The following is a 13,930-nucleotide window of genomic DNA, read 5'->3' as shown; positions in this document are numbered from 1 at the left end:
GGGTACCTGTAAGCAGTTGAGAAAAACAACAGTAATACCTTCCACTTATTAATGCTAACTCTGTGCCAGGCTAAGGCATCTGTCTAATACCATCTGAGGTAAATACTATTATTTTCACTATTTCCAATGTATAGCTGGGGGAATTGAGGTTCAGGTAATATAGCTAAGTAAATGGGGAGGTATTTGACCCCACGAGGTCTGACACTGGAATCTACACCTTTCATTACTCTGCTGTATTGCATCTTGAAAATTTGTGGAATAAATGAAAAAGAAAAAAAATTTCCCCCATCCCCTATCTTTCTTATAAATAGGAGGTGCTTCTCTTTGAAAATATTTACTTGTCATTATTTTTTTCTGGAAGGAATTAGTTTTTTCCCGGTCAGCATTTTTAATTTGTTATGACAGAAATCCATTTTATGCTATCTACCAGCTCCGAAACAAGGCATTTCTAGTCATTTTATCACCAAAATATGTATGCTTTGCTCCATGCTGCTTGTAATTCATTAAAATGTATGTGCTCTGCAAATAGGAAACCAATCTGTAATAAATCAGCTGGCTAGAAAACATTCATAGAAAGTGCTTGAAATGGTTGCTACTTAAGAATATACAAACCTGCTTGGTACTTGTGATTTGTTGCTGTTTATGGGGTTTATAAACAAATGGTGAATTTGTGGGAAACTATAAATTAGTGGCCTGCCTTTAGCATATGTGTGAGATCCAATTTACAAAATGCCATTTAATAGTATTGGAGCAGATCGTGATGAGCCCTGAGTTCCTTTTACAGAGCAGAGTGATAAACACCTGGTCTGAATTAGACAAACTGCCTGATTAAAAGAAAGTATGACTCAAGATTTTCAACTCTTTTTTTTTTTTTTAATCGAAGCCATCTTTGTAACTGCCAAAAAACCTAATTCAGGGGCTTGTACACAGTAGGCATCCACGACATAAATCAATGAAGAATAGAAGCCCACTTGTGCTTACAACACACCGGTAAGAGCTAAAGATAAGAAAAACAATTGGGCTTCCAGTTTTAGTCACAAATACAAGGCTTGTCTGTGCTGGAGAGAGTTATCAGAGAGCTTGGAGCAGGGGGTAATGCAGGCATTTAGTTCCAGGTCCCCCCAAGACCTCTGGCTTCATGTCCCCCGGGGAATCCACAGCAAGGCACCACCTTCCTGCAGAGAAGGAATCATGCAGTTTCTTAGGCCAGTGGCCACAAGGCTGTTTCCTGGTAGATAAGGCTCTGAAGCAGGGCAGGCAGTATTTCAGGCCTGAACCAAATGTCAGTCAATATTAATGAGGAGGGAACTGTGACCAGCCAAGGCTTTAGTGAGATTGCAGCTGTGTGACAGAGGATTCTTCTGTGTAGTGTGTCCTGTGTGTTCCCTTAATTATTATGAGATGTTATAAGTGAGCTTCTCTTAGCTCTCTGGGAAGAGCCACCATTCTTTTTTATTACTTACACCTAAAAATTATCATTTTAATAAAGGTAACATGGTTTATCTTGTAAATAGACCTTCAGTGCAACACCGTTCTGCCGATTCGCTTTGCTTTTTATGATGTTGTGCAAATCGGTTTACATTTTCAAGAATCATTAATTATTGTGGCATGAGAGCAGTGGGCTATCCCTGACTCCTCTTTCCTCTTTCAAAGATGTTCTTAAGACCAAGCCTTTTTTTTTTTTTTTTGAAGATGCTTATCCTGACCAACTCTGCTTTATCCTTTTCTTGTTTGTTGTTCCCTTTGTTCCTTGGTACAGCTTGTACTTCAAAGCCATATACTTGCTCCTATATTGCCTGGAACTTGTCCCTTTCCCAATTTTCTGTAAGTACCTTAAGGGTAGGATATGTCTCAGCCTCTGTCCCCAGTTTCCAGCAGAGCAAGGATTTGCACGAGAATTATGCCTGACACTTATTACATAACCAACAGATATTTGTTGAACAAATAGTCTGAGTAGGTTTTCAATAAATATGTGCTACATGAGTGACTCAGTGAATGAAACACAACTTTTCAACTGTTTTACATTTGGATGCTATCACCACAACTAGAATGCAAGTGTGTCAAGGCTAGGGGCATTCTGAAATACAAGAGTCCATGACTACTATCTGATAATATATTATGGAGGTTGCTGGTAGGGTATCTCCAAGGACCCAAAATCAAGATGGAAGACAGAGAAGGTGTGGGGAGACAAAGGCTGGAACATCATGGGAAAGGAATATGATTTATTTTTCTTCTATCATCTCTCTCCTCTCCCTTATCCATCCCAGGGAAATAGAACAAAGGCCAAACAATTGGGAGCATAGTCTAAAGAAGAGGAAAACTCTTGTAAATAAAGGATTCTGACTTTCCAATCTAACGTCCCTGGGCAGAGAACTGAACTCTTGTCAGTTACTGCTCTCTTAACAAGGCCTCTAGTAGCCATCTTCCCAATTTCCTACGCTTGCAGTTTAGTACTTGTCTTAGGCAATCCCCCAGTCAATAACATTATAGTGCACGTCTTCTCTCTTTTTATTTAGTTCCTCATCTATGGAATAGGATAGTGATCCTACGTGTGTGTGTATGTGTGTGTGTGTGTGTGTGTATGTATCTATCTATCTATAAATAATTCAGCCCAGTTGCCGGATGTGATGCAGCGGCTAAGGCACGCAGGAGGTCGTGGAGAAAGCAAAGAGGAGGTGGGCCCGTTCCAGGGTCTGGCAGTCAGTGACAGAGCCAGGTGCCCACAGCCCAAGCACCCCCGGCAGCACCATGCCTGCACTCCTGGAATGGCCCGTGCTTCCAGCGCCATGGGCAGGGTGCTGCGCCAGTACCTCGTGATGGAGTGGGAGCGCGTGCAGCGGGAGGAAGAGGAGGTGGACAAGGTGATGCAGGAAGAGCAGGACAGAAGGAAGAAAAAGGAGATGGAGGAGAGAATGTCACTAGAGGAGACCGAGGAGCAAATCCTGACATTGCAGGAGAAGCTCTTGGCCCCATAGGGAAGAGAAGAATCGCTTTTCCTGCAGCTCGGGAAAGTTTCACATGAAGGAGAAAACCAAAGGCAAAAGGAGCAGAGTGACCTAACTACTCTGGCTTCTGCTGCCGGCCAGCGGAGCCCGACTGTTCACACAGGAACTCGCCTCCTCGGCGTGCAGCGGAGCCCTGGAGGACACAGTCAGCCAGGCATCCTATGGCGGCTGACAGAGCCACACGGATGTTCAGACCCCAAGTGCTTACAACCTGGCAGTATATGGGCTCAGCAGCTGCTATTGCAGGGACCCCAGAGCACGGGCAATTCCCAGGCAGCCCAGGTGGTGCCTATGGGACTGCTCAGCCCCCACCTCACTGTCGGCCCACCCAGCCAGCCTAGAGTCCCACGCAGCAGCTCAAAGCACCTTCAGCATTTCCTGCAGTGCAGTACCTGTCTCAGGAACAGGCACAGCCACAGCCCTATGCAGCGCACAGCCACTTGCAGCCCACCCGGACAGGGTTCCTCCAGCCTGCTGGTGTCCTGTCCTTCTGAAAGCAGATGGAACATGCCAACCAGCAGACTGACTTCTCTGACTCATCCTCTCTGTGCCCCATGCACCTCCAGGCTCTGCATCCAGCCCCTGGACTCCTTGCCAGCTCCCTGTGCAGATTCAAGCAGCAGGAAAGTCAGGCTTTGAAGCCATAAGCCAACCTGACCCTGGGCTCCCCCTTCATCCAGCACGGCCAGAACCTGCGATTCTACCACAGGTGATCATCAGACTATATCTTGAACCTCACCCCCGCCCACCGGCATGAATGAGGGCTCCTGATGTGTCCCAGTCCCAGGCCAATTAAATCTACCTGCCACTGAAAAAAGCATATATATGTATGTGTGTGTGTGTACTTTCATATATATGTATATATTTAATATATATGTTTTAATATATCTATATCTATTTCTCTATCTCTATATTGTTATAATGCCTGGGTTTGAGTCTTGGCAACACTCTTTAATCCTGGTTCCACAATTCACTAGCTATGTGATCTTGAACAGTTAACCTTCCTAAGTCCCAGTTTTCTCTTCTGGAAAATATAATAGTATCCACACTATAGGACTGGTTTTCATTTTTTTAACACAATTTTTTTGCTTGTTAATAGACTTTATTTTTTAGCGTGGTTTTAGTTTTACAGAAAAATTGAACAGAAAATACAGTTCCCATATACTCCCTTCACCCCATCCCCTGTTTCCCCTATTATTAACATCTAGCATTAGTATGGTACATTTTTTATAATCGATGGACCAACATTGAACCGTTAGTATTAACTAAAGTCCATAGTTTACATTAGAGTTCTTTTTTTGTGTTGTTCACTTATTTTATGTGTACAACTTCTATTTGCCAAATGCATAATGTCATGTACCCACCATTACAGTGTCATATAGAATAGTTTCACTGCCCCAAATGTCCCCTGTGCTTCACCTATTCATCCCTCCCTCTGTCCTCCCTTTTACTGTCTCTGTAGTTTTGCTAATGTAAATGATACCGTGCTTTTAATTTTGAATTCCACTTGTTCAGGCCAGTATATAGGAAATCAGTTGACTTTTGTATAATAACCTTGTATCCTACAACCTTGCTATAATCACTTAATAGTTCTCAGAGTTTTTGGTCAATTCTTTTGAATTTTCTACATAGACAATCATGTAGTCTGCGAACAAAGATAGTTTTATTTTTTTCTTTCTCATCTGTATACTTTTTATTTCCTTTTCTTGTCTTAATACATTCGCTAGGACTTCCAGTATGATGTTGAACAGGAGTGGTGAGAGAGGATATCCTTATCTTGTTCCCAGTCTTAAGGGAAAATGTCTAGTTTCTCACCGTTAAGGATGCTTTTAAGTATACGTTTCTCCATTCCTAGATTACTGAGAGTTTTTATCATGAATGGGTGTTGGCTTTTGTGAAGTGCTTTTTCTGCATCTGTTGATATGATCATATTAATTTTCTTCTTTAGCTTATTGATATGAATTACAGTAATCGATTTCTGAATGTTAAACAAGGCTTGCATACCTGGGATAAATCCCACTTGATCACAGTGTATAGTTGTTTTATGTACATTGTTTGATTCGATTTGCTAATATTTTGTTGAAAGTTTTTGCATGAGAGATATTGGTTGGTAGTTTTCCTTTGTTGTAAATTCCTTGGCTAGTTTTGAAATTAGGGTAATGCTCGCCTCATAGAATAGGTTGGGAAGTGTTCCCTCTGCTTCTATTTTCTGGATCAGGTTGTGTAGAATTGGTGTCATTTCTTCAGTAAATATTTGGTCAAATTCACTAGTGAACCCATCTGGGCCTGGTGCTTTCTGTTTTGAAAGGTTATTAATTACTGATTCAATTTATTTATTAAATATAGGCCTATTCAGCTTGTCTATTTCTTCTTGTGTGAGCTTTGGCAGATTGTGTGTTTAAAGGAGTTGGTCCATTTCATCTAGGGTACTGAATTTGTGGGCATGGAGTTGTTTATAATGTTCCTTTATTATTCTTTTAATGTCCCAGGGATCTGTCCCCTCTTTCATTTTTGATACTAGTAATTTGTATCTTCTCTCTTTTTTTGTTAGTTAGCTTGACTAGAGGCTTATGGATTTTATTTATCTTTTCGAAGAACCAGCTTTTGGTGTCATTGATTTTTCTCTATTGATTTCTTGTTTTCAATTTTATTGATTTCTGCTCTAATTCTTATTATTTCTTTTCTTCTGCTTAATTTGCTCTTCTTTTTCTAGTTTCCTTAGGTGGAAATTTAAATTATTGATTTTAAATTTTTCTTTTTTTCTAATATATGCATTCAATGCTATAAATTTCCCTCTATGCACTGCTTTTCCTGCACCCCAGAAATTTTGATAGGTTTTACTTTCATTTTCTTTTACACCAAAATAGTTTTTAATTTTTTTTGAAAGACTTCTCAGAACTATGTATTGCTTAGAGGTGTGTTGTTTAATCTCCACATTTTTTGGAATTTTCGGCTATCTTCCCGTTATTGATTTCTAGTTTAATTCAACTGTATCCTAAGCATATATCTTGTATGATTTCTGTTTTTTTGAGTTTGTTAAGGTGTATTTTATGGCCTAGAATGTGGTCCATCTTAGTGAATGTTCAATGTGAGCTTGAGAAAAATGTATATTCTATTGTTGTTGGATGAATTATTCAATAAATGTCAATTGATCCAGTTGATTGATGGTGCTATTCAGTTCAACTGTATCCTTCCTGAACTTCTGCCTGCTGGATCTGTCAATTACTAATACAGGGGTATTGAAGTCTCCAGTTATAATAGTAGATTCATCTCTTTCTCTTTTCAGCTCTATCCGTTTTTGCCTTACGTTTTTTGACACTTTGTTATTGGACACATACACATGAAGGATCATTATATCTTCTTGGAGACTGATCCTTTAATGATGTAATAACCTTCTTTATCCCTGATAATTTTCCTGGTTCTGAAGTCTGATTTATCTGAAATTAATATAGCTACTCCAGCATTCCTTTGATTAATGTTGCCATGATATATCATTTTCCATCCCTTGACTTTTAATCTATCTGTGTTTTTATATTTGAAGTAAATTTCTTGTAAACAACACGTAATTGGGTCGTGTTTTTTTTAATCTACTCTGACAGTCTCTATCTTTTCATCGGTGTATGTAGACCATTCGCATTTAAAGTGATTATTGATATATTTGAATTAATACCTATCACATGTATAACTGTTTTCTATTTATTGACTTTGTTCTTTCTCTCTTTCTTCTCTTCTCTTTTCCTTATTCCTTCTTTTACTCTTTTTATGCCCATTCTCATTTTAATTGAGCAATTTATATGATTCCGTTTTCTCTCCTTTCTAAGCATATCAGTTATATTCCTTTTTTTCTTTTTATATTTTTTAGTGCTTGCCCTTGAGTGTGCAATATACATTTGCAACTAATCTGAATCCTTTTTCAAGTAACACTATACCACTTCACAGGTAGCACAAGTACCTTATAGCAGAGTATTCCCTCCCCTTATCCCATTGTCATTCATTTCACTTATTCATAAGATACAATAATGTATATATTGTAACTATTATTATTTTGAACCAACTGTTATCTGTAGGATCAATTAAGAATAAGAAAAATAATTTATTTTACCTTCTCTAACACTCTGCCTTTCTTTATGTAGATATTGTAGATATAGATTATGTATCTTGAAAGACACAGTCTTTAGGTAGAACACACATCAATATGTAGATTCTGACCTATATTGTTTTCCTTTTCTTTGAAGAAATTCTTTTAACATTTCTGGCAAGGCAAGTCTATTGGTGAGAAATTTTTCAATTTTTTCTTTTTTTTTTAACTGAGTAAGTCTTTATTTCTCCTTCACTTTTGAAGGATAATTTCACTATATACAGAATCATAGGAAGTTGGATTTTTTTCTTTCAACACTTTAAATATTTCACTCCACTCTTTTAAACCACTCTTGCTTGTGTGGTTTCTGAAGAAAAGTCCAACGTAATTCTTATCTTTTTCTTCAATAGGAAGGGTGTTTTTATTCCTCTGCCTTCTTTCAAGTTTTTCTCCTCGTCCTTGATTTCAAGCAGTTTGAATACGATATACCTACTTTGGTATTTATCCTACTTGATGTTCTCTGAGCTTGCTGGATCTGTGGTTGTGTCTGTCATTAATTTTGGAAAATTCTCAGCCATTTTTACTTCCAATATTTCTTCTATTTCTTCCTCTCTTCTTCTGGTATTCCCATTACACATGTTACAACTTTTGTAATTGTCCTTCAGTTCTTAGATATTCTGTTCTGTTTTTTCATTCTTTTTTCTCTTTGCATTTCAGTTTTAGAAGTTTCTATTTACATGTTTTGTATCACTGATTTTTGATTCTTTCTTAGAGATTCCCTCTCTCTCCTTATATTGCCCATCTGTTCTAGTATGTTGTTTACTTCTTCTGTTGGAATCCTTACCATATTATTCATAGTTATTTTAAATTTCCTATCTGATAATTCCAAATTTTATGCCATATCTGAGTTTGGTTCTGAGGCTTGCTTTGTCTTTTCAAATTGTGTTTTTCGTCTTTAGCATGGCTTGTGATTTACTTGTTGAAAGATAGATATGACATGTTGGATAAAAGGAACTGAAGTAGATAGGCCTTTATTGGGAGGTTTTATGTTTATCTGGGTAAGAGTTGGACTCTATTTACTGTTTACTGTAGCTGTGCTGTCAAAGGCTAAAACTTCCTTTAGTGTCCTTGTTTTCTTCTATTCTTTTATCTTTGGGTTTCCCCGGAAGGTCCTGCTTAAATAGGCTCTGAGACTTGCAGTCTTCTAGCTATAATCTCCTGTTATCGTACAGGAGCACTATTCGGGTGATCTGGAGAAGCAAAACCAATAGGAGCCTTTGTATATACAGTCATACACTGCATAATGATGTTTCAGTCAATGACAGACCACATATATGTCAAAAGTCCCATAAGATTAGTATATATAGCCTAGGTGTGTAGTATGCTATACCATCTAGGTTTGTGTAAGTTCGGTAGGGGAGGAAGATATTGTCCTTTACCCTTCTAGGTTTTTCTGACCAGTCTAAGAATTAAATTGACGTGAGACAGATTAACAGGAGAAAAAACAAACAAAAATTTAATTCATGTATGCTTGGGAGAAAGCCATGAAAACTGAGTAACTCACCAAAGTGGCTGAAGCCCTCCCCTTAAATACCATCCTCAGCTAAAGACAAAAGAAGATATTGGGGGTGGGGAGAGTCAGAGACCTCAAAGAGAAGGAAGGCAATTCACAGGTAGGTGAAAAGGAGCAAATGTTTGGAAAACAAGTGTTTGTTTGGCCACACAGAAACAGAAGAACACAGAGGGGAGCCCAACAAACAGGCTTTTCTAGATTCCTTCCTGTCTACCACCTAGTTCATGCTCTGCTAGAGTGATAGCTCACTTCCTGAGACAGTTTTTGTTTTTAATTTGAATTATTTTAGGTAGTTAAGGAGGAGGTAACAAGAAAAACTTTCTTGGTCTTTTGTTTCTTAAAAATAATAAGCCTAAAATAATTCTCATGTTAAAGAGACACAGTTTGGGGTTGCAAATTTTGTTCCCCTTTGTATACTCTATGATGTTGGCACAATGACAAAATCACATAATAATGCATTTCTCAGAACATATCCCTGTCATTAAGTGACACATGACTGTATATATATATATATAAATAAATTTATTACAAGGAATTGGGTCATGCAAGTATGGAGGCAGAGACATTCCGTAACCTGCTGTCTGCAAGTTGGAGATACAGGAGAGCCAGTGGTGTAATTCAGTCCAAATATGAAGACCTGAGAACCAGGAGCACCAGTGATTTAGATTCTAGCCTAGGTCTCAAGGCCTGAGAACCAGGAGTGCCAAGAGCAGGAGAAGGTTGATGTCTTGGCTTAAGCAATAAGACAAGAAGGGACAAATTCTTCTTTCCTTGGCCTTTTTATTCCGTTTAGGCCCTCAACTGATTGGGTGATGCCCATCCATATTGGGAAGGACAAACTGCTTTACTGAGTCCACCGATTCAAAGGCTAACGTCATCTGGAAACACCATCATAGACACACCCAGAAATCATGTTTAGCAAAATATCTGGGCACCCCATGATCCAATCTAGTTGACAGATAAAATTAACTGTCACAGATGGTAAGGTATGTTGGGGAGGGGATTTGTCCTATAGTCATGTGATTAGGTCTCAGTCTTTTAGTGAGCCTTAATTGGGTATTTCCCCTCCCCCACGTCAAAGGCTAGAGGGAGCTGAATTTTGGTATTTTCTTCATCACCCAGGTTGGTTATTCTTTGGTAAAAACCCCCTCTAGGCTCTGGTAAAATAATTGCCTTTGAGGGCAATCCTTGTTAAAGAGAACAGAGAGCTCTGAATATCTTTAAAAATGATTGCTTTTCTTCTTTCCCTGAGAGAAGCACAGGGAATTTTTGTCCTGTCTTCAGAGGGAGATCCTGATAGAGTTCCCGGGGGTAAAACTCGTGGAAGTGTGGGCAGGCCCACTAAGTCTGGGCCTCTAGGAGTTTTTAACTCTCCAGCTAGTCCACAGTGAGCCTCTAGCATTGCATCAATGACAGTTTAAAGTGTTCTTACCTCTATTGGCTCTAGCTGGGGGCTTCTGCTTCTGGGCTTCTGCTCCCTGTAGGTAACCTGTCAATCTCTGTATTCCCTGTCCAGTTTTCAGGGCAGCAGTCTGCCCTGTAACCTCAGTTTTCTGCTGGATCTAAGAAAAGTTATTTTCAGTTTGTTTAGCTTTTTTCTTGTGAGGATGAGAATGATGATTTCCAAGCTCTTTACATGTCAAATGGGAAACCACTGTTTTTTCATATTAAATGTAATATCCGTATAAAGCACTTAGCAAAATGTATGGCACAAAATGAGAAAATTTTGTTAGCTATTACTGTTGCTTTTTATTGATTCCATCAAACAATTGTTTTCTAATAATAATTAAACAACAACTTAAGATAATAGGCATCACGGAAGTCAGTACATCTCTCTGAGCCTGTTAAAAATTATTTCTGTGCAAAATAAAAGGTTTAGGGAAGGAATTTACTATGGCCAGGGGTCTACAGCAATCAAAATTACAGGATGACACTAGCATGAAGAACAAACCTGAGCTGAAAGCTAGGCCAGAGAACCTGGGACATGAGGGAACAGTGAGGAACATGAAGGAAAATAGCAGAAATTAAGCTTAAGAGAGTGTAAGTTTGAGAATAGAAAGGTGCTGAAGGGGATAACAGCCTCTTTAGATGTTTGACCCATAGCAGAATTGATATAGCCAGCTTTGTCTTTTGTATTCAAACATGGTGCTTCAGATGGAGATTGCTTTTTGTGCCAAGAGATGGTGTTGAACAGTTTATTCCAAGAAAGGCTGCCCTTTGGTTCACAGCTGTCGCCACTGTTTAGAGCAAAGCTGTCATAGACGTGCGGCCTGCCCAACCTCTTTGCTCAGACAGAGCCTCCTCATCCCTGATTACTGGGGGTTTACTTGTTCTGTGTGCTACTGAGTTTCCCAATGGTTCAGAATTGCCACAGTGTTTGAAAAGTACCAGTCAAGTGATCCTTCTGTCCTGCCTGCTTGTGTTCATATGTATATATATGTGGTTCACCACACACTCATTGCTTATGGCCTATTTTCTCTGAACATTTCTTGCCTAGCATAGTCAGTGTTTTTTTCTGAGATCATTTCTGAATAGCTCTAGAAGATTTGCTTGCTTCCAGGACCTCACAGTCAACAATCTTGCCTCACCTTTTAGTGTTAAGATTGGTATGTGGTTCTACTTGATGACATCACTTTAGAAAACCAATTTTATACGTATAAAATAGAAAGGGTCATCCTTGCTGCCCCAGGGGAGTTTGGACCCTAAATGCACCATGAACTTTCAGTTTATGCTAGACCTTGATTCCAGTATTAGTTTCCTAAAGAGGTTAGATTGTATGACTCATGTCTGGAGGTTGCTTAAAATATAGATTTCTGGACACCACCTCAGAACTACTGAAATAGATCTAGGGGAGGCGCCTGAAAACCCGTATTTTGAATAGCAGCTATACCATTGCAGGTCAGTTACACGTTGGCGGCAGAGACCACACACATGTGTGCATGTACACGCACAAACACACGATGAATGCATTCATGTGCCATAGATTCCCAATTTATTTGGGTAAGGAAACAGAACCTAATGAAAGTGGAGTGGCTAAATCCAGCAGGAACAGGCACAGTCTGTCTCTGCTGGCCTGTCCCATGCCCTCTCCTCCTATGGATACACTGCTGTGGGTGACATTTGAGATAGGTGAGATCCTGCTAGGATTGAAAAAGAAAGTGACACTTGGCTCTGTTCCTCTTCTTTTATTATGGGGCTTCTATTATCATTTGAGGAGATGTTACCTTAAAATTTTGGCATTTCCATTTAAGGCAGGGATCAGCAAACTGCTACCTATTTTTTATGGCCTGCGAGCTAAGAATGGCTTTTTTTTTTTTTTAGATTTTATTTATTTATTTTTTTTCCCCCAAAGTCCCAGTAGATAGTTGTATGTCATAGTTGTACATCCTTGTAGTTGCTGTATGTGGGACGCGGCCTCAGCATGGCCGGAGAAGCGGTGCGTCGGTGCGCGCCCGGGATCCGAACCTGGGCTGCCAGCAGCGGAGCGTGTGCACTTAACCGCTAAGCCACGGGGCCAGCCCTAAGAATGGCTTTTGAATTTTAAATGGCTGAAAAAAAAAATCAGAAGAAAAATGATGCTTCATACCATATGAAAATTATATGAAATTCAAATGTATGTTTTTCTGGAAGCCAGCCACACACATTTCTTTACTTATTGTCTATGACCACTTTTGCAATGCAGTAAGAACTGAGTAGATACAACAGAGACAACACGGCCTGAAAGCATGGAATATTCACTAGCTAGAGCTTTATAGAAAACGTTTGATAACCCCTGATTTAAGGGGATTTTGACAGGTACCAGGCTCTCCTGGTTTGTGAACCAAATACAGCATCAGCAGGGTCCCAACCTTACCCTGAGGGGTAGGTGGAGTCAGTGCCCAAGTTGTTCTGAATAGTCACCCTGCTTCCTGGTCTCCAGGGTCCTGGAAACAATTTCCCACATTTAACCCTGATCTGATTTTAAATCCTCTGACCTGGAGGTTCTGATACTGAGTTTGAGCCGAAGACCACAGTCACAATCCATTCCTCCCATAACATCTTAGGTGATTCGCATGGCCTGGCGAATTTAGGAAACACCAACCAATTCCAACTTCTTCATTTTATAGATGAAATGATGGACTTGCTTGGCAAGAAGTTAAGTTATTTGCTCAAGGTGTTTGCAGTTAATTTTCGAATCAATGGACCACACCTCAGGTCTCTGTATGCCTTTCTGGTCCTTATATCATATGCCTTAAGACAATTACTAGTAGACAGTGGCTTTCTGGGCATCCAGACAACTTTGAGGAAACAGATCATATTCTTCAAATGCAAATGAGAAACTTAGATGAGAAACTTCCCTTATTAAATTGGAAAGGGTTGTTTTAAGTGGAAACCAGGAGGCCTGCTGGGGCTCCCATCATTACTCTCAGTGTCAGCTTTTAAAAAAGTTTAGCGGCCAGAAAGCTTAAGGTGGAGGAGAAAAAAAGTTAATAAAGAACAATCATGGTGCTCTCTGACTGACATTTGAATTTGTAATCTTCCTTCCCAATTAGCATTAAAGCTTTCCCTATTTGGCGAAAAAGATATGTGACTGAACTTTAACTTCTAAAGAGATGTTTTAACAGCTGCTCACCACTCTAAGATGAATATCAGTAATTAGAACTATTATCGTTTTCTGTCATCATTATGGCTACTGTCATTAATCCTCAACACAGAAAGCCATGAGGCTAATGCTGGCTGTACCAAACTATGAAATCCTAATTACTATTCCCTGCTCTACAAAAGAAGCTATTTGTAAGAACAAAGTAGCTATTAAGCGAAGGAGGGCATGGTGGCTGTTTAATGTGTTGATGATTTGGAAGCATCAGCAAAAAGAATTCTAGAGAGTGACCCTTGCTTTCATTCTGCTTTTAACTGATTTAAAGGGTCATTGGATTTGTTCCAAAGCAGTTTAGGTTGCACATTGTAAACCTTGACCTCTCCAATGTGACTTCCCCACTGAAATTTGCAAACAGCTAATATCCCTGTTTGACAACAAAGATACCTCAGGCATAATTACTATTAAACCAAAAAAAGAGATAGTTACTAGAAAAACCGTTTGAATATTTTAAAAATAGTAAGTCTGTTGCTTAGAAGCAGCCTGAACAATTATGGGCAGTAGTCTAAAATGTATACTTCATTATTAACTTACTTGATCCATTATTTTGAAATTACGAGAGGGAGTATTGCCCTGGGTCATTCATCTTTTACTTGATTTAATTTGATATTCAAGGAGAATAGTTAAACTGTGCATGC

The 13,930-nt window shown here is 39.2% G+C and overlaps 1 protein-coding gene and 1 pseudogene across 2 annotated transcripts in view; both read left to right on the top strand.

Moving 5' to 3' along the window:
* The window catches only part of PRKG1 (protein kinase cGMP-dependent 1), a 1,198,754-nt gene that overhangs the window by 862,181 nt on the left and 322,643 nt on the right, over positions 1-13,930 (top strand). The window lies entirely within an intron of this gene.
* On the top strand, positions 2,749-3,718 carry LOC131407206 (G protein pathway suppressor 2-like; annotated as a pseudogene).

The sequence above is a fragment of the Diceros bicornis genome, chromosome 6 (genome assembly GCF_020826845.1).
Source record: "Diceros bicornis minor isolate mBicDic1 chromosome 6, mDicBic1.mat.cur, whole genome shotgun sequence".
Classification (NCBI taxonomy): Eukaryota; Metazoa; Chordata; class Mammalia; order Perissodactyla; family Rhinocerotidae; genus Diceros; species Diceros bicornis.
The sequence above is the reverse complement of the archived record's forward strand: the minus strand, read 5'-3'. Positions and strand labels throughout refer to the sequence as shown.